The sequence below is a fragment of the Psittacula echo genome (assembly GCF_963264785.1).
Source record: "Psittacula echo genome assembly, chromosome: 6".
Taxonomy (NCBI): domain Eukaryota; kingdom Metazoa; phylum Chordata; class Aves; order Psittaciformes; family Psittacidae; genus Psittacula; species Psittacula echo.
In genome coordinates, this window is record NC_137743.1 from 13159974 (window position 1) to 13180357 (window position 20384).

At 41.4% G+C, this 20384-nt stretch overlaps 1 protein-coding gene across 1 annotated transcript in view; it reads right to left on the minus strand.

Annotated features, from left to right (window-relative positions):
- SORCS3 (sortilin related VPS10 domain containing receptor 3) overlaps positions 1–20384 on the minus strand; it is a gene marked incomplete at its 3' end in the record, with an annotated part of 305158 nt that overhangs the window by 117463 nt on the left and 167311 nt on the right. The gene's annotated exons all lie outside the window — the stretch shown is intronic.

Consider the following 20384-nt stretch of genomic DNA (forward strand, 5'->3'; position numbering starts at 1 on the left):
TACAACCAGATTAGGCATGGAAAGAGAACATGTCCACAGACTGCTGCATGTCTGAAACTCACCAGAGCTTCTCATATACCTACAGATGTTGTACAACAGAAAATTCACTGAAAACAGACTATTTTGATGAGAAATTGGTCTAAACATTAATTAAATACTAAATGCATTTCCATTATCTGTCTCAAAGAGGAAAAAAGCCATGTATCAGAAGCTGGGAGGGTCTATTTGCATTTGAAAACCTAACAGTGAAATATTTTAGATGCTGGCTGGCAAAAGTAGGTCTTCAGACAAAAAGAAACTCAGATTTCACACTACTGTTAAAAGGAACCGGCCAGGTATCATCTGCACAAAGCCCGAACACTTTGGAAACTCCCAGCTTCATGTTGTAATTGCATAGCTCAAGCCAGACATAACATAAAGAAACCTAGTAGTTTAAGACAGTGCACTGATGTTATGTTTCATGGTTTCACACTGCAGTTTGCTTAAACCTGATGCTCAAAGCAAGACTTGCCGCTCTTTGCTTCTCCACTTCATCTCCCAGAGAAAAGTGGATTAAACTGGTGAAAAAAGTCCACTCGAAAACCTTCACATTTCAATTTTCCTTAAGCCTAATTGGTACTGAGCATACCCTGCCAAAAATTTGCCATTTCTGCTGAGAGGACAACATATCTTTTCCTTTTCTACGGTGTTGCTGGTTTGTACTGGAACAAGAAGTCCAGACACAGCTGCAACAGTAGCAGTGACATTAATGAATGTCACTAAAGAAGTTAAGGCATGTTTCAGAGGTGAAAAATGCCCTCTCTTTTTCCTACTTCCTCCCCATCTCCAGATATGCTGGAGAGTCTCAGAACCAAGGTGAAAAGTATGACTTTGAGAGTCTTTTTCTTAAACTGAAAATCTGGGGGAAACCATGTTCACTTTGGTCAGTCAAAACACATTTCAATCATTTCTAAACAATTTAGCTTTAGCAACTTGCAATAAACACTATAAATGCCATTTTGAGGGAAGGCTAACTTTTCTGATTGTTTATTCCTTCATGACATTTTAAGCACTTCAAAATCATCTCTGTAGTCTGGGGAAGGGCTAAAGCTGACCAATATGTTGGCACTGACCCCCTTCTGATGAGTGTTTTATTTACAAGCTTTATTCAAAACTAAAGACATAAAAGGTGAAAAAAAAAACCCCAACCCAACAGAAACCAAAAATCCGTACTTTCAGTCTGAGAAGAGATTGAGACATAACTGATGAGGCAAGCAGCTTGCCATGCAGGGTGACATCAGCAATGCAGAGCAGAGAGTGAGAATAGAAGGGGGCATGAATACAGAACAGGGATGGGAAGAACAACACTGGAACTGTGAAGAGATCAGAACAGGATGAAGGTGGCAGAATTGCCTCCTGCTATCAGGATCTACAAGGTGCACCAGTATTTCTTTGACAGGCATCCAATAGGCTCAGACAGAGGCAGAGGAGGGTTGCAGGCTGTTGTCCCCAGGTGCTGCTTTGCTCTCTTTTTCCCTAGAATCAGCCCTTAAACAGCGACAAAAGATTGAATCAGCTCTAAGGGCTGCTAACTTTTCTCTCTCCGAGTCAGGCTGGGCCCTTACCCAGCTTCTTTCCAGCTTAAAAATCATTAGGCAGCTTTTGGTCTGAGCTCTGTACTAACCACGTAGATACAGCCAATGGTGAGGTGCAGGTCAGCCTGCATCAAGCAGCAATGCACCCTTGCAGCCCAAGAGGAAAATCTTATTTACTCCTGGGGACTCCACACTGCAGCCCTTTAAAAGCCCCTTACACTCCCATCAATGCCTATGCTCAAAGTTTAACAATAGGGGGAAATAAATGGGAACCACATGTCTAATAGCAATATTTTTCATTCAGATGTGCTTTATTGTGTGATATATGCCTTTAATTACAGTGCAAGCATATGGGTACATTCATTGCTATTACAGAACAATCTTTCATGTTTATTGAGCATAAGACTACAACGTCAAAGCAGGAGAGGCTCAGACATTAGCCAAAGTGAGACATAAAAATACAATCACATGGTTGGCTCTTCCTCTCTTTTATAAACCCTGTGGCACTATCTGTAGAGTAACCTCTACATTATGCAGAACAGGTTTTAATGGAAGAGCATTTTTTTCAGACTAGAGAAAGAAAGATTTCACACCACCAAGCAACCTCCCAAATTCACATAAGATTTTGTTGAGTTATTTCTTCATTTCTGAAATTGTATACATTTCTGAAAAAAAAAAAAACATCTCTGAAATTGCATACAAGGGCATTAATGAAAAGGGTTTGCAACTGCATTTAGAGGAGCATTTTATTCTGAGATGTAATTGTTGTTCATGTAACAAATTTCACACGGCTTGAAAGAAATAAATACAGTTTAGGTTCAAGCAGAACATGTAATTTTGGCAAAATTAAAGCAACATATTTTGCTCCAGGTTAAATCATATTTCAACACACACATCCACCCCTGCCATCCAATTCAGCTTCAATTTTCCATTCAGCAGTATTTTTACAGGCAAGGGATGTTATTCAAGACAGATTCCAAGTTATGGGACACATCACTTTTCAGACACTGGGCTGACACACACACCTAAAACGAATGTAGCTCACACAGGTGAAAATGCTGTCAAGTGAAGCAGGGGGTCAGCCCTGGCTGGTTTAGATGTCCACCCTCCTCATACAGTTCTCATCTCGCTAGCTGAAGAGCAGCAAACTTCACAGGTCCTTAAGACTTGCGCCCCACTTCTTACTGGTGGTGTGCAACTCTATTCCCTCATAAAGTCAGAGCAGTCTTACAAACTGTCCATATTCTTCTATTCTATTCACCTATGAGGATACTTTGCCCCCTTAGCCTGAAGCCATTTGTTTTGTCAGGGGCTGACAAGACGAAAGGAGGGATTGTTGAAAATGTTTAGTGACCACTAACTCATACCTTTCCTAAGAGAGGAACTCAGCTGGGATCTTGCCAGATTTCAAAAGCTGACAAATAGCTCTTGTCATCTTCAGGAACAGTGAAGAAACTGCATTGCACTGGCTCACTGCGCCAAGCACATTTCCTGTGAGCACCTAAAATCAGGGCAAGCAAAGGTTGAGCTATACAAAAGATACACTTTCTGAGGATTGAGAAGGCTTGTGGCTGGGCACTGAATAAAGACAGGCTGCTCCAATTAATCCACTCTGATCTCACTCTTCTCTGTTGGCAGAAATTGTTGCAGCCTCTGTGTATGCACACACAGTAACAAAGCCATGAAGCTGGAGGGGTTTGCTCTGCTCAGTGGCATTAGCACATCAACCCAGCAGGTTCACAAGCCAGGGCTATTCATTCAGTGCAGCTAAGCACTTTGCTCTCCATGGTACAGGTTTCATCCAGTCTGAGGCAAAGCTGTATACACTACGAAATGCATAACAGGCGCAAGTGCCAGATAACTTGGGGAAAAGGTAGTAACAGAAGTGACCCAAGAAAAGAAGTTGAAGAGTTGAATGTGTAGAATTTCTCCTGGGATTGCAAAAAGGAAGCACAGAACTGTCTACCTGTATGTAAATGGGATAACACCAAGGAAATGAGAAGCTTTGCAGGCCAGCATGGGTGAGAAGGCAGAGACAGATATTTCTAGTCCTTAGAAACCCTTCCTAGATACACTTCCTAAAACAGATCAATACAAGCATTCCAAATACAAATTTTTAATCATTTCCTTTCCATTTTATAGCTGGTGTCTAATAGTTCTCCTGGCAACATTAGTCTGAATAGCCATATTCTCAGCTCTACCTGTTAAGAGATCCGTAAGTCATGAAGGATGGCACAACTGGCATTTCACTGGATTTACTCTAGCTGGATTCTGCCACTTGGCCTTACAATAGGCTTCTATGGGCTTCCACAGCACACTATGCTACCTCCAACTCTTTTGCTCATTGATATGCCCCCAGTTCCATCCAGAAAGGCTTCTGGGAAGCTACAGCAGATGAAAGTACATTTGCTGTACTCCTTAGGAAGTTCTGTGCTCTATACTGCCTGGGATCAAGGCCAGATACTGAACCAAATCAGCTCAGAGGAAGGCCCACCATAGTTAATGGGAATCCCTCAAAAGAGAACACAGATGCTACCTACAGGTCAACTATGACTGTGAAATAAATTCTATATGAAAAAAAGATTATCAAAACAAGATAGAAAACTTCAGCTTCTGACAGTGTTGAAGATGCAGTTTCAGCAAATATCCCTTACCCAAACACCCTACCTCTTGTACCATCTTCTACACTTCATTCTTTTAGGCCATCTTCATTACCACAAGCTTGTCATATCCTATCTTATAATAAATCAACAGAACTACAGTTTCAGATTAAATGGCCTGTACATCTTGATTTGCTGGATGCTCAAGTGCCAAAGCAAACCTGCTTCTGCAAGCTTGAACTCACAACATATTAAAGAAACTCAGAGTTTTCAGCCTTACTCTCCTACTCGCCAGCCAGCTCTGGTCTCCACCAGAGCCTCTGCTAGCTTAAAGATGTCCTCCAGTACTGTTCTTAAGATGAGACTCTTAAAATTCAGTGAGGTAATTCAGTTCAGCTCTAGCTAGCCAAAATTCTCATTGGCCAGATTCCCTGGCAATTCATGCATTGACAACAGGCAGCTATTGAAGGGAAAAGCAGAGCCTGATTACACAGGCACCTATCTCTACGCACAAGCCAGAGATCACATGTAGGAAGGGATTTCAGATCTGGGAAGCTCCAGTGGAATATCCTTTCCTTCATCCTGAACAGCAAGTGATCTCATGGAAGACAAGAGGTGGTGAACTCCCTGCACTTCGCAGTGATTCAGCTCACCCAGGTCCAAATGTGCAAGGGAGACTGACAACACCACCCACGCCTAGCATGAAGGACAACATATGGATGTTTACAGGAGAAACCCAAATGAACAGCATCACTGTAAATGCTCGCCATCATCAGGAACAATTTAGCCTGACAGTTGCAGCAGAAACTGTCACTGCACTGAGGCATCACTGCCAGAAAAATCACCAAATGAGAAAGTCGCATGTTTGAGGGATCCCTTAGGGCTGCTGGGCATACACTGTTTACACTGCCATCTCTGATTCATCCATCACCCGGTTCCTGCAGTCAAACTGTGGAAAACTGTACCTTTGGAATAAATGAATCTGCAATTGCAAATCACATGAAGAAAAGGAAACTCAAACCTAAACTCTCTCAGCAGTATTCTAGGTTCCTAGGCATTATTCTGTGGTACCTATGCTTAAGCTATTTGTCCCATTTAATTCAAACTCTAAGTACCTTCAACTCCCCTTATGGAACAGAGTGAAGAAACAGCCCCCCCTACACCCCAACCCCCAACAATAGGTAAACTCGTCTAAGGTAACAACAAATCACCAAACTTGATATAATATAGTTTTAATTCCTGAAGCTAACCAGTTCATAGTGATGGTACAGCATAATTTATTAGATCAGGGAAAGCTGCAGAGAAAAAGTAAAGCAGACTTCTCCATGCTGTCACTAGAGAAAAAACATAACTCATGTGTCTAGGGAAAATCAGACGCAATTTTGCAGCAGAACTTTCAGGCTTGTCATATTTGTGCCATTGGGTATGTGTGAATAACTCATGTGGACTTGCACTGAGATCTGAGGAAACCAACTGGCCTGAAGCAAGTTGCTGTGTTAGAGGACAAAACCAGAGTCCCTGTTTCGGCAGCAAAACTTTTGATGACATTATTGTTCTGCTACTATATAGCAGGGAAGTCCCCTTGGGTCCAGTATATTCTGCTAACGTGTTATTTGTACATATTGTTATCTCTTGAACACTGCAAGTATAAAATGCTACTAAATCTGTATTCGGACTGTTTATGATCACTGAGCCTCTGGCAGATATGAGATGCCTGAGATAGGAGACTGTGAGAAGGATCAGGTTTTCCTCCTTTTGCACTGCAGAATCCCAAGGATTTTCTATAAAATTTTAAGTTTTGTCATTGTTTGTTTTGCCAATTGTCCTTCTCTCAAAAATATCACACTTCATTTCGGTGCCTCAGCTCCTCCTTTTATCATACCCACAATACTTCAGATGTGCCAAAATTCACTGCATCATGCCCCAACTTTCAGTTTATAGCTACCCATGGTCCTATAAAAATCAATTGGGCGCAAACCTAAAGAATTTTATTACACTGGAAAAACTTCCTGTAACTGCCACAAAACTGTTGTGGGGCTTCTATTGCAAAAAGAGAACAAGCACACAAGTGTGTGCATATGCCATGCAAAGAGGCCACCAGTCTTCTTTCAGACAACCTGTGTGGAGGGCGAGGTTGAAATAAGAACCAAAATGCAACTCAAGATGTGCAGCATTTGTAATGGTGAATAAAGATATCTCTTAGAAGCATAAATGGCCTGCAGCAGAGCAGTGTTAGAATCAGGATATTATTAAAATCTTGTATTTCTGCCCACCCCCCCTTTTTTTTACAGATAAAGCTTCAAGTTTTATTAATTTTGAGGAAACATTTAAAAAATTGTCCCCAAACTTTCCTCAGTTAAAGAAGCATCAAGTAAGATTTAAGAGAGGACAACTGAAATTAATCAAACACTTTCCTGACGTTTTTTCTGCCAAACTCATGACTTTCGAGGGACCAATTTGTGACTGCTGAAAGCTTGGGATTTCTAGTTTTGAGGTGCTAGAGCAGAAATACAGGCACTGGTCTCCTTTTTCACCACTAAGGCAATGAGCATGAAAAGCTGAAACACGCTGAGTTACAATTGAGCGGATGGATATTTGAATCATCCATGTCTACTGTGGGGACAAAGGATCTTCAGCTTTTCTTTTGGCACCCTTATTCCCCAGAATAATATTGATCACATGCAGTTTTTATCAGAAGAACAAAAAAAAAGGGGGGAGAAAAGAGTTAATTCTCATATGTCAAAGTTGAACAATGGAAACAAATAGTTGCCTTAACACGAGCAATAACTTGCACAAAGGCAGAGGAGCCCAGAGACTCCGCATCACTCAGCAGGTAGACTTTGGGGAAAAAAAAACCTGTACACTGGAAGAAGTAAACAACATCTTGTTTTCTGTGAGAACAGAATACCATACGTGTTTTCAGGCCAGATCCTCCAGCGATGTAAACCAGTATTTCCCTGCTAAAATCAATGGACTCATACTGGATTTCAGCTGCTACACATGTGACCGCACACATCTTTTGTTAACCAGCTCAGGTGTGCTGTTAGATGAGAACATGATCCATTTCCCTGCTGAAACCAAGCACTGGAGGCAGGGATGGTTTGTAGTGATTCAAAAAGGGGATGGGAGAGGGGAGAGGGAAACCTATTTGCAAGGGGAAATGTGAGACAAAACTAGGGCCCCATACCAGCTTCCAGTATTATAGACATCTGTTTCACAGAATAGCCACTAGATTATTTGAAATTAAATGCATAAGGTTTTTAGTATACTGCTGTGCCACGATATGAAAGAAGGGCTCTCTCTGCCCTGTGGCACATTTACAACTACAGCACTTGCTGATGTGAACTTTCCTACATGGGGCCCCAACCCCAACCCCACTGAAAATTCTGCTACAGCCAGAAACCTGTGGAGAAATTAGGTTGCAAAAATAGTGACATTTCTATAGGGCCACCTGAGCCAGTGGAAAGGAAAACAGACATGATTTTGGAATTCGGGATAACGTTGCAGCTCTGTCACTGGCTTTCTGGCTAACCTTGCAGACCTCACTCTATCTTCCTGTGCTGCAATTTCCCTTCAGCCCTTCTTACTGCCTAATTTACTCTGCCACTGTGTTGACAACCATGAAGTTGTGATTTCTGAGCAATTAAATACCCCTTGCATGACAGTGGTAGGCAACATGACCAGAACATGACTGTGGTAACACTGGAACTGCTAGATAAAACAGATGGTTCCTCCTGGTCACGGCACAAGTGTACCTACTAAGAACTGATGGTGCAAAAATCACCAGAGCATCCTGGGATTTGCAAAATCTAGTTATGCTTCACAGAAGAGTGGTGGAGAGTAAGTATCAGCTCCTGCCTGCTCCTTTTCTGGCATTTCTTTGGTCCTCAGATACACATCTCTCAGCTGTATAAAAAGATTTTGATAAGATATAACAACGGTGTCGTGTTAAATGGATATGACATGCCCAGCAGAAAGCACCATGCAGATATTGCCATCATAGGAGAAGACCCTCAGTGAAATCAAGTCATAGATGCTCTGTGTGGTCTAGGGCCAGCTCATAGGATATGATAACCTGGCTGGCTGCACATCCTCAATTGCAATGGAAAGCATAACTACAAGAGCAGCTAGCAGTAAAACAGCAGCAAAGGCTTTGGTCCTTGTCATTGTCAACCACAACCAAGACTGTGTCAGAATCAGGACTGTGCACTTCCTAAAACCTCCCATTCCTGGGTGATTCTTGTGGCCCCCTTCCCAAGTACTAGCATTTTTTTTCAGTTTATACAAATATGCCAGAGGTTCAGCAGCTGCTAACAGGAAGCTGAAACACCCTGATTTAGGGGCAGAACTGAGAGCAAGGGACAGCCTGCTGCCTCCAGGTTTGCTATTGCTGCTCCTGACTGTGAGCTCCCAGTCTGACACATGGAAATGCACTCCTCAGGAAGCACCCTCACAGACTGTCCCTGTTCTTGGTTCCTGATGAAGTAACAAAGAGGTATGTGCAGGTGCTTGCATAGAAGGGAGGACTGCACCTTGACCTCTCGGCATCATCAATCCAGTTGGCTGCCTCAAGGACACCGGTCTATCCCATCCTAGTCATCTGTCTTTGAGGACATTAAAGATGAAAGTGTTGTCTCAAATAGCCCACTGCCATCCTAGTGTGTAATACTTCCAAACAGTGAGGTCTTGTATTGTCAAGGCAATGTGCAAATACTAATTAATGCCACCATTAGCCAGACAGAAAAAACAGTCCGTGTCAGGCAGACTTCCAACAGTTCTCAGCTGCCTGAATCACTGACATTAATGGAAGCTGCTGGGTCCCAAATCCTTCTGGATAAAGCATGACTTTTCTTGGTTAACAAAACGTAACAGCTTCTTAATCAACATCTTCTAGAAAGCACTCTTGATCCAAGGGAATTAAATAGTGTCCCTCTGTATTGAAATTTACATGCCCACAGTCATAATTTCAGGTGCTGGCAGATCCATCTTCCCCAGCTACAGCTTTAACATCCTGAAGCATTAAAGAAAGTCAAGAGACCAGAAAAACTCAAGAGAGTGTAATTACCTAAAATCCCAACACTAAAAGCCCATATATGACTTGTATGTCATTGCAGGCACTTTTCAATAGTGAAAGCCTGTCTTTAAAACCACTTCAAACCCTAATGTGTAAAAGCTTCCACACTTACAATAGGCCTTAATCAACAAAAACATTCATGCGCAATCTTAATATTAGGCCCAGCTAAACCAACTGGCCACTCTGAGGTCAGGGTTGCCTTTTTTTCCATTAGGTTCTACATTTTAAAAGTAGTGCTATTTAAAATTAAAATTTCATTACAATTCACACATGTTTATGTTAATTTTCACAGGCTCCTCTCTGTTACTTTAGCTGTGATATTATGGGCAAAATTAATCCAGGGAAATACTGAGACAGAGCTTTGAAAAGCAATACGGAAGGCAAAGAAAAAGGGAAAAAGATAGAGAGAAAGAAAAGGAAAAAAAAGGCCAATGAAACCCTCTGAATTCATCTCATTTCATTGAAGCAGCCTGGTAGGTAACTCACATCTACGCAAATGAATTCTGATAAAGATAGACAAAACATTGGGAATTCCATCTTCGCTTGCACATCATACTTGTTCTCTCCTCCAAGGCAGGGGTCATTATCACCTGCAGGCAGGATAGCAGGAACTAGGAACTTAACGCTTTTTGTTGTTTTGATCATATTTGAATCATACCCCACATAATCCATTTTGCACACATCAAGACAACAAGGCTAGTTTCAAGTCCCCTAATCCCAGGTAATATAAGAAATACTTACATCTCAGCAAAGGAGATTACTTCCTTGACAGGCAGTGGAGGCCTAGTCAATACAAATGAGTCTAAGGCACAATTTACCTCATCCTAAAACAGTCACCTACATTTGCTTCCAGAGATCAATCAACGCCATTCAGTAGATCACCACCAGCTACTCTGTGCAGCCGTGGCACCCAGTGTAGGTACACATTGCTACATTTTAGATCTTTACAGTCAAGCAAAATAAATCATGCCCCAAGTGTTCTTATTCTTCAACCTCCTTCATTCCTTCACATTATTCGCATCTGGTATATTTATAACCACCTCTCACCCCGTTTAGGCTCAAGATAAAATCAATACACAGCCATGATTTAGCATGGCCAAGGAATAAACCACAGGAACCCTGCTTTGTTACACAATAAAATAGGTTGCTTCAGGAGAAGAGCATATTTAAACATCAAATGTGTCTCGCTCCATTTATCTCTGTATTTTCCTTTTCAACATAAAACCTGTTCATGAAGTATCTATAACATAAATAAAAAGTAATAGGAAAGTCTGTTCTACCTAAATCAAGTTTCATGAGCAGTTACTTTCTTTTTGCTACTACATATCAACACAAGCCCAAAGTTCACTATTTTGCTAGGACAAAATTCATAGAGCCAGGGTTACATAATTTAATTTCTCATCTCCTATTAAAACTGCCAGACTTACCATAATCAGAATGATAAATGCAGAGTCACACATCTTCTTCCCTACAGTAATGCCCATCCATACTTCAAATGCAAACAATTGTGACATTTGACTTTATAAAAATTACCTGCTGCACCAACACCACTTAATTAAATCATTTTAAAACTGCTTTTGTTACACTTAATGAATGATATATTATACTGCAATGAAACATGCAGCAATACAAATACTTCACAATGCTAACAATTAAGGCTCACTTCACTTACGGCAATTGACAACACAAGTACTCCACTTCATTCAGTTTGTGCATTCCAAATGAACTGGTTAGCGAAAAGAGTGCTTCTTTGCTAATGAGTTTTGTAATCAAGGCATCTATTTTAATTTCAAATTGGCTAGATTGGGGGAAATTGCTGAACTAAATGACTGGTTCTAATTAGGATTATAAAAATATTCATCATGCAGCAGAATTAGTGCAAGGTCTTGATTTCCCTACATCTGCATATAGCTTTAGTTTAAGAGTGGAAAAAAAAACCTCCTGATAAATTGTCTTCCTCTTAATGAATTGAACAAACACTATATCTGTTTCAGTCCTCCTTTCATTTAAAGGCACTGATACATATTCATGATTTGTAAATGAAGTTAAGTGATTTCGATTCTTCAGTTCATTACCATATTGAAGAAGAGACTTCTGTAAATAACCCTTAAATATTCCCAATCTCAAGGGTTTGGTAGGGTTTTTGGTTTCTTTTTTGCTTGTGGGTTTTGTTTTGTTTTTTTTTAACTTAACTAACATTTCAGTTATCTGTTTGATAGAGCCCTGCCTGCCTGAGAGAGCTGCTGGCAGGTGGCTTGTCCAGTGACAGACACATGATATGTTTGTAGAACCTGATGTTCTCAGAAGAGCATTCAAAAGGCAGAGAGATGAAAGGCTTATTTGTGGTTAAGTCATGGGAACAGGACTCTATCTGGGTTCAGTTTCTGACTTTGTTCTAGTCCTCAGTGGTAGTTAGGCAATGAAACACTTTAATGACCTGTGTATTCACACTATGGATACTCCAGGGACAAGGCTTTGTCTGTCAGCTTCATGTTTAAGTTCTCTGGGGCAGGGATCGTTTTTTAGTATGAATGTGTGATACAATGGACCAGCCAGTATGGTAAGGATTTCTATGAGCAGTTACTGTAATATGGCTTGTATTAAACGCAAAACACTAAGTGTTCCTTTACAGCTGGGTAACATACTCACTTTATTTCATTCATCAGCATGATGGGCTTGTAAGAGTAATTGTTACTATGTCAGCTTCCTCTATTTCTTCTCCCTTTAGGTGAAGAAAAGAATGAAGTAGTTGTGCCTCCAGCTTCACACTGCAGGGTGCTCAAATGTCAAGTGACTGGCATAAGAAAAATTTGAAAGCTGAGTATTGTATCCATAGGAGTGGAACCATAGTCATAGTTCAGATATCAATGAGCCATGATGAGCAATCAGCCCCAGTGTGTTCTCTTACATCATACAACAAAATGGCGATTCTACCATGAGGATTCACACAGAATCTGCTTATTTTCCTTGTTAAATGCAATGTTCACATCTTCCTAAGAACAGCTGAGTTTTCCCAAGAGGTGCAGTCTCAGGCTGCTGCTGACAAAAGGAGAGATTGTTCACACTTCTGAAAACTACAGTTACATCTAAATTCCAGGACCAGGACTGCTGCTGAGGACTAAGTGACAGCTCTGGATGTCTGCTGATTTATATCAAAATGAGATGTTAGCCAGCCATCTCTCCTTATCACCTCCTTACCTCAGTTCCTAAGGGAAGAAAACCTAGAGGCCTGGACTGGAGTCATATCTCACTTTGGACATGCAGCAGCGCACACTGTTTAATTTCAGCACGATTGCAGTATGCAGCTGCTATCTTAGAATTACATTATCCAACATTAGGAGTTCCAACTCAAAGTCCAATATCCTCACCTGAACACAACCTTGAAGTCTCCAAGTGCCTAGGTTTTCATAAGAAGCACAGAAATATCTGAGACTGGGGATGAGGCACTTGCTGGGAATGAAGGGGAATACAATTCCCTAGTGTGTGCTAAAGAAGTTGAGCAGAACAGGTGGAGGAGCTAAGCCTGAAACCCCACAGCAGTGGCTCCCCTTGAGACACAAGGACCAAGGGTCCTTCAGGGCACTGAGGGGTCTCTTAATGGCCCAGCTCAGTGACCTACCGGGACAGGAAAGGAAGAGATGATGAGTTCTTTTTCTCCCTGTGTGTATATATAAAGGTCTGGATTTATTTTATGTAACGACTCCTCACAAGGAACCACATGGACAGGACAAGAGGCAACGGGTACAAGTTGCAACAGGACAGATTGCATCTAAGAAAGGTTTCATTGTAAGAGGTTTCATCATAATAAAGACATTTTTTACACTGAGATCAACCACTGGAACCTCTCCTGCAGGGATGTACTGGAGTTCCCTTACTGGAGGCTTTCAAGACATGACTGCACAGGCTGCTAGGCTCCCTTTCCCACAAAAGGTGGACCAGATGATCTTTTGTGATCACTTCCAACCCTGGCTGTTCTATAAGTCTATGAAACCAGCTCATCACAAAGTATTCCAGACAAAGATGGATCACTGCCATACAGTGCCCTAGATGGATGAGTGACAAGGTACCTACATTTTAAGAAGAACATGAACCTAGCCTTGTCCTCCTTTCAGCAAGTCCCACTGGATTTCTTTGGCAGCACCCTACCCAACCACATCTCCAACACTGAAGGAATCTCCCCAGTCAGACCTGATACTGTCGTCCAGGTACAACTTGGTAATACAGCACACTGTTATCCTGCACATTTTATTTACTGTCTCATTCAAAGAGACATTAAGACACCCACTTTCTCTTGTTCACTTCCTGCTGAAGATTAAGCTCTGCGGAGGGAGAAGCCACTGACTGCCAAACTTCTTGTTTACCCAATGTTCTCAAATTTGTAATGGTGTAGCTGGGGAATTTAAATGGGTGTGTTATTGAATTGCTGTCTCTCACCTATTCCCAGCAGGTTCCCAACCACGGTTTCGCCTGTAATTAATGGGTGAAACTGCATCTCTTCATATTTTTAGTTTTTCTCTTAAAAATAGTGATTGGAAATATTTTAAATATTTCCTTCCCTATTTCTCTTTTTTTCTTTTTTTTTTTTTTTTTTTTATTATCCTTCAGCCAAATATTCACATGAGAGAGTTGTGCTTGTTTCTCTGAAGGAAGTTTCAATGTCATACTGAGAGAACTTCCAAGGAGCTGCAAACTCCCCTCCATTCCCACTTCCAGACTGACTCCCATTCACCAGAGGAATGGGGCATGGAAAGTTGAGCTTATTAAGAATAAGTTGGTTTCTTGGATGAATTATATAAATGATCATGCACTTGAAATATTAGTATCAGAAATGCAAGACCAATTCAAGATCTTAATCCACTATGAATGGCAGCAGCGAAAAATATACCTCATGTGTATGCTGGTAGACCCTGAACTTTCATAGCACTCTGTAAAGCAGTTCCCAATACTCTCCAAAAGAGAATATTACACCTTTTTCGTATGCTCCCATTCCCATCACACTTTGACACATGGGTCATTTAAAAAGGCTTCCTATATATTTTCCACAAAAACTTGTGAAAAATGGAGGATGAAGACCCAGTTTCGTTTGTATTAGTTCATATATCCAAGTGCCAATATGGACAATACTAGTGAGACCCAGGCCTGACTTGCAGCAAAACTGGCTATAACATTTACATACCATCCACCTTCTGTCAAAGGCCACATAGGACCATTAACAGAACCAACATGTGCACACATCAAATTGCTCTATTTTATCAATACAGTAGATACACACAAAGCTACCAGGAAAAGATCCAAGATTTTCAACTCACAGGATGCAATTAATCTCCCAGGGTCTGATAACTGCACAATGCCACATGGCTGCTCAGCAGGGAGTACTACAACGACCCATACCCCGCAAAAAATTGTCCTATCTATGCTTTGTATGTTGTGAGAAGTCATTAGGATATGAATTTGCTATACATTCGTTATCACACAGACTGATTTCTTGGCTCAGCCACGCTGCATTAATTTGATAGTACAAGAGAGCTAGCAAAGCACAGTAGGGTCATAATTGGCTACAAAAATTAAGAACAGTAATGACATGTTGTATCAACTCATATTGAGGAAGTATCCCTCAGTAACTCTTTGGATACTCCAAAGAGAAAACAAATGGTGGTGGCTCCAATTTGTGCTTAAATGAATGAAGTTACCAATAGCCACACAAGAAAACATCTTTCAGAAAGCCTGCTGAGCTCTATCCCCCTTACTCAACCTCCTGTGTTGCTCCTGAAGGAATAGCCTCAAGAAGGAAAAACACGGACAAATCTCATGTGGAAGTGTTAATAAAAGATTTGGGGACTGAACCAGTGCTGTATTCAATTACTTCAGTTGATGGGACTGTAATGACAGGACAACGGGTAACGGGTTAAAAGTGAAACAGGAGAAGTTTATATTAGATATAAAGAAGAAGTTTTTTACTGTAAGGGTGGTGAGGCACTGGAATGGGTTGTCCAAGGAAGCTGTGAATGCTCCATCTCTGGCGATGTTCAAGACTGGGTTGGACAGAGCCTTGTGTGACAAGGTTTAGTGAGAGGTGTCCCTGCCGATGGCAGAGGTGTTGGAACTGGATGATCTTAAGGTCCTTTCCAACCCTAACTATTCTATGATTCTATGGAAAAGATAATTTGTCAGAAAGACTGGCTTTCTCAGCTATGAAGTTATAGAATCATAGAATAGTTAGGGTTGGAAAGGACCTTAAGATCATCCAGTTCCAACACCCCTGCCATGGGCAGGGACAGAAGTTCTGTTGGGAAGAGATGGGCTCCTTATCTTAAAGAAAAACATTATTTTTGGACATAAGACTGCTGTGAGTCTCAAACTTTAAACTAGAATCACAGGAGACTGTGGCAGCAGAAGTCCACAGGTAGGTATAAAAACAGGTCCATGAAAGGAATAAACTAATGGAGTGGGATTGTTGAACAAAGCTGTAGGAAAAACAGTGTGAACAAGTAAGTCTATTTGCAGAGCATCATGCAATGCCTGAACATCAAGGCTAAGAGTAAGAGAGAGCCAGCAGGAGAAGATGGAAGCATAAACAAAAATTACACGATAATGGTGTAACAATGACTGGCTGAGAAATTCACAATAGACTATTACTGCTCAGAAAAGAGATGACAAGCCTTTCATATCACAGATACATACAGTCAGTCTGAGGTCTCATAGCATTCTTCAAAGCAAGATAAAAGATTGCAAGTTACTATTAGCTGGGTAAAAAAATAACCGGGATACCATATTCTGAAATCAGTTATCCCTTGGCCATTGTCAAACTGCAGGGGACAAATAAAGACTGCGGTTCCACAAGGGTTTCATAGTTCTACATTATTCTACTTGTTCACTACTGTCTTAAAATAGTGAATACACCTTCTAAACCACCAACTTGGAAGGGACATTAATCCTGTGACAGAATTCAAAATGTGTTGGTTTTTTTAGTCAGTTGGTTGTTTTATTAATCAACTGGATAAATTGCTAATACTGTTGTCAAATGTGTAGAAGTTAGCTAAAAACTGGAGATTCTTAAGGTAATAATTAAAAAAAAAAAAAAGGCTTGAATGCCAGTCATGGAACTGTAGGTCAGAAGACCTCAGAGGAAAACTTTCTAGCAGGAAGATCCAAAACACTTGACTATTTTTATTTCACACAAAATCTTTAATATTGTTTTCTAGCTTTATACACAAAACAATTTCAATTTTGATCTAGGCAGTGAACAAATCAATTATTTGTAAGGCACTAGCTGCTGATATTTCATTTTACTGTATGGAAAAACATACTAAGCAAAAAGGATTTTCAGATTCATCATTATTTCCAAGTTGACCACAACTTCCTTACAATACCACGTTATTATTTTTAGCTGAAAGACAATTAATAAAATAAATACTAATCTGAAAGCTATTTTTCAATGTAAGAGATGAAATTAAATTTGAAAACTTTTTTATACATTCACAGTTATGAGAGGATGAGTTATATCTGCCCTTAACAGTTCCTACTCCTGGGGGTCAAACTCTATGCGCTGAATTTGTTTTCAGAGTTATTTACATTTTTAAATCAGCCTCTGAAGTAGTCAGTACAAACAGACTTTAAAGGTCTAATACACTTTTAAAGCTTAGAGAGGTGGAAGATTGTGGTCTTCCACTGTAGAAGTGGCTGCATCACTGAATATACAGCAAACATACAACATGACTTTCATCAGCACCTTCCTTGTCACAGTATCTGTGGATTAACATTACCTACAGGTTACAGACTAATGATGAGCTTTCTATTTTGTCGTCCTTTCATGCATTAAATCCAACCGGGTTTGGAGCAGTTGTATCCCAAAAACCTGGATACATGAAGTGAGAAAGCAAGCACTACTTGATCCAACACCACCTATTTTGTGCCATGTGACTTCACAGGAAAATAGGCACAAAACCAAAGTGGAGTACCAGCAGAACTAGGATGCAGTTGGAGAATTAGCAGCTGACAACAGCATGGCACCTCTTTGGATACCCTTTTCACAACTGCAGAGCACTACTGCAGCCTCTCTAGCCACTTATTTTAAGAGCACTTGATTTCTGTCTTCTGAGCAGCAGCAGAGAGAGAGCAAAGGATCATGGCACGATCCCATGATCACAGCGAGGAGACAGGGCATGGCATAGCAATGTGGGAAGGCGTGAGATCCAGATCTGGCTTCTAGAGGAAAAGAGAGGAGAACAACCACAACAATCAAAGCCACTTAAGGATTTAGGATTTTTAGCCTAAAAGATATTTCCTTCTTGTCATTGGCCTAATCCCCATCTAACAGAAGGTCATGGCTGACGGCTGATTCCTACTCAGCTGTAGCAGTACTCCTGTTTCCAGACAAACAGGAATGTATTACACTGGTCTCTTAAAAGACTTCATCTGGGGACTACACATAGCACCTCTGTCACAGCCCATAGCATTGTCTTTGCACTGTAACAGCACTGCCCATTATCTCAGTGTCAACTGTAACTGCAGTGAAGCTGCATGATCCTGAGCCAGAGTGACAATTCTTTTACAGCTCTAAGCCAAGATGTCATTGAGCACAATCTATATACCTGGGTTCTGCCAAGGAAACACTTCAACTGGGAAAAGCGCTGCCTCCATGGTTCTCAAGGACCAACTTGCAGCCAGCACTTGAGGCTCTCTTTCTGAACACTGAAGAAAAGCAGCATAGGTGGCCCTGAATGCAAAGGCAGACATAAAACCAAAGCCTGAACTTCGCATTTCTCCACTTCTATTTGGCCAACAAGCTGCAGAGCACCTCATCTTTGCTTTTACACTGTGGACAAATTTTCAGTTCCTGGGATAAAACGCAAGAATCCTCAAAGTGTTTCTAATCAGTTTATTTTTGTTGGCTCTTTTCTAACCAAAAGAGAACAGTTGAGGTGGGCACACAGGTGCACTAGTTTGAAGAAGCGGAAGCAAAAATGCTCCCGAAACGTTACTGCTGTCCTGGACCAAGGGAGCATAACTACAACCTCACAGTCAAGTGTGTGCACAGATTTTGTATTTTGATTTTTCCTTTCAGTGGCTAACATGTCATAAAAAGACTACAAATCACTGGAAACACAAGTATAGCGTTTCAGCACAAAAGCAGATGCCCTGCAATCACTACAGCTCTATCTCTTTACAAATGCATACTCAGCATGCCGTTTTTGGCTTCTCACATCCATGAGCACTTCATCAGATGTCTGTTTCTTTCAGGGCTGTCTTTTTACAAATACCAGTACCATTTAAAATCTTTACCTCCAGTTTAAAAATAGCATCAAACCATTCCATGTCATCAAATGAATAAATTGGTCTTTCCAGCCTACTTCAAGGCTGTTACACTGTACATCTGAGCGCACAAAGCTATTTAACATTTGACTAACTCCTTCATACAGTAAGGATTTGATACTATGAGAGCAGTATATTTTCAATAGGTTTGTGCTTGCAAATGTCACTCAAGCATCATCAGCAGCTTAACAGCAAACTACCTGATGCCTGCCATAGCATTCTGTTAACAAATAGATGGAAAGGTTGCATTGGGAATTATAGCAGTAGGAGATGATTTGATTATACTCTCAGTAACTACTTGGGTAAAGACTTTCACTAGCCTTTCAAAGGAAATTCTGTTAAATACAAGAGGCACAATATTTTATGTGTATTGTCCTTATAGCTGGGATGTGAGATTGACTAGTTTAGAAAACTTCAAGAGTCACTGTAGGAACTGAAAGCCCCACCCACAAAACACACACATTTGACAGATTAATGCATGTATTGGGTTTGCAGGGCAAGGGTTTGGGTAACAACTAGGGCAACAGGGGTGGCTTCTGTGAGAAGCTGCTAGAAGCTTCCCCGATGTCCACAGAGACAATGCCAGTTCCAAGACAGACTCACCACTGGACAAGGCTGAGCACAGCAGCAGCAGTAGTGCCTCTGGGATAACGTATTTAAGAAGGTGGTGGGGCGAGTGAAGCAAAACTGTGCAAATGCAGATGGAGAAAAGAGTGAGAATATGTGACAGCAACAGCTCTGCAGATCTCAATATCAGTAAGAAAGATGGGGAAGGAGGTCCTCCAGGTGCCAGAGCAGAGATTCCCCTGCAGCCCGTGGTGCAGCCCATTGTGAGTCAGGCTGTGCCCCGGCAGCCCATGGAGGTCCACAGTGGAACAGATATCCATCTGCAACCAATGGAGGACCCCATGCTGGAGCAGAAGATGCCCAAAGCAGGATGTGACCCCTTAGGAAGCCTGCGCTGGAGCAGGCTTCTGGCAGGACCTGTGGCCCCATAGAGAGAGGAGCCCATGTTTGAGCAGGTTTGCTGGCAGGAGCTGTGACCCCACAGAGGACCCACCCTGGAGCAGTCTGTTCCTGAAGGGTTGCATCCCATGGAAGGGACCCAAGCTGGAGCAGTTCATGAAGAACTGCAGCCTGTGGGAAGGGCTCACATTGAAGAAATTCATGGAGGACCCTATGCTGGAGCAGGGCAAGAGTGTGAGGAGTCCTCTCCGTGAGGAGGAAGTAGTGGCAGAAGCAATATGTGATGAACTGACCACAATACACATTCCCCGTTACCCTACCTCATTCAGGGAGAGGAGGTAGAGAACTAAGGAGTGAAGTTGAACCTGGGTAAGAAGGGAGGTGTGGAGGGAAGGCAATTTTGTTTTCTATTTCTCATTACCCCCCTCTGATTTGTCTGGTAATAAATTAAGCTGATTTCCCCAATTTGAGTCTGTTTTGCCATGACAAAAAAACTCAGCCATTTTGCTGAGTGATCTCCCTGTCCTTATCTTGACCCACCAGCCTTTCATTGTATTTGTTTTCCACTGTTCGTTTGAGGAGAGGGAGTGATAGAGCAGCTTGGGTGGGCAGCTGCTGTCCAGATAGAATCAACCCACCACAGTGCAAAAAACTTAAAGAGTGGCTATTCAGCATGTTTTTACTTTCCTGAGTCTATGGATGACAAAAATGAGAGGAAAGATAAAAGCTTGGCAAGTTTTAAGCTTTCTAAAATTTCTAACTTGATCATCTGGCCTATGTCTCAGCTTTGGGCTGTAGTGGGGACTGTTGTTCTGGAACTGAAGCACATATTCTACAGTCGCATGTTACCAGTCACAT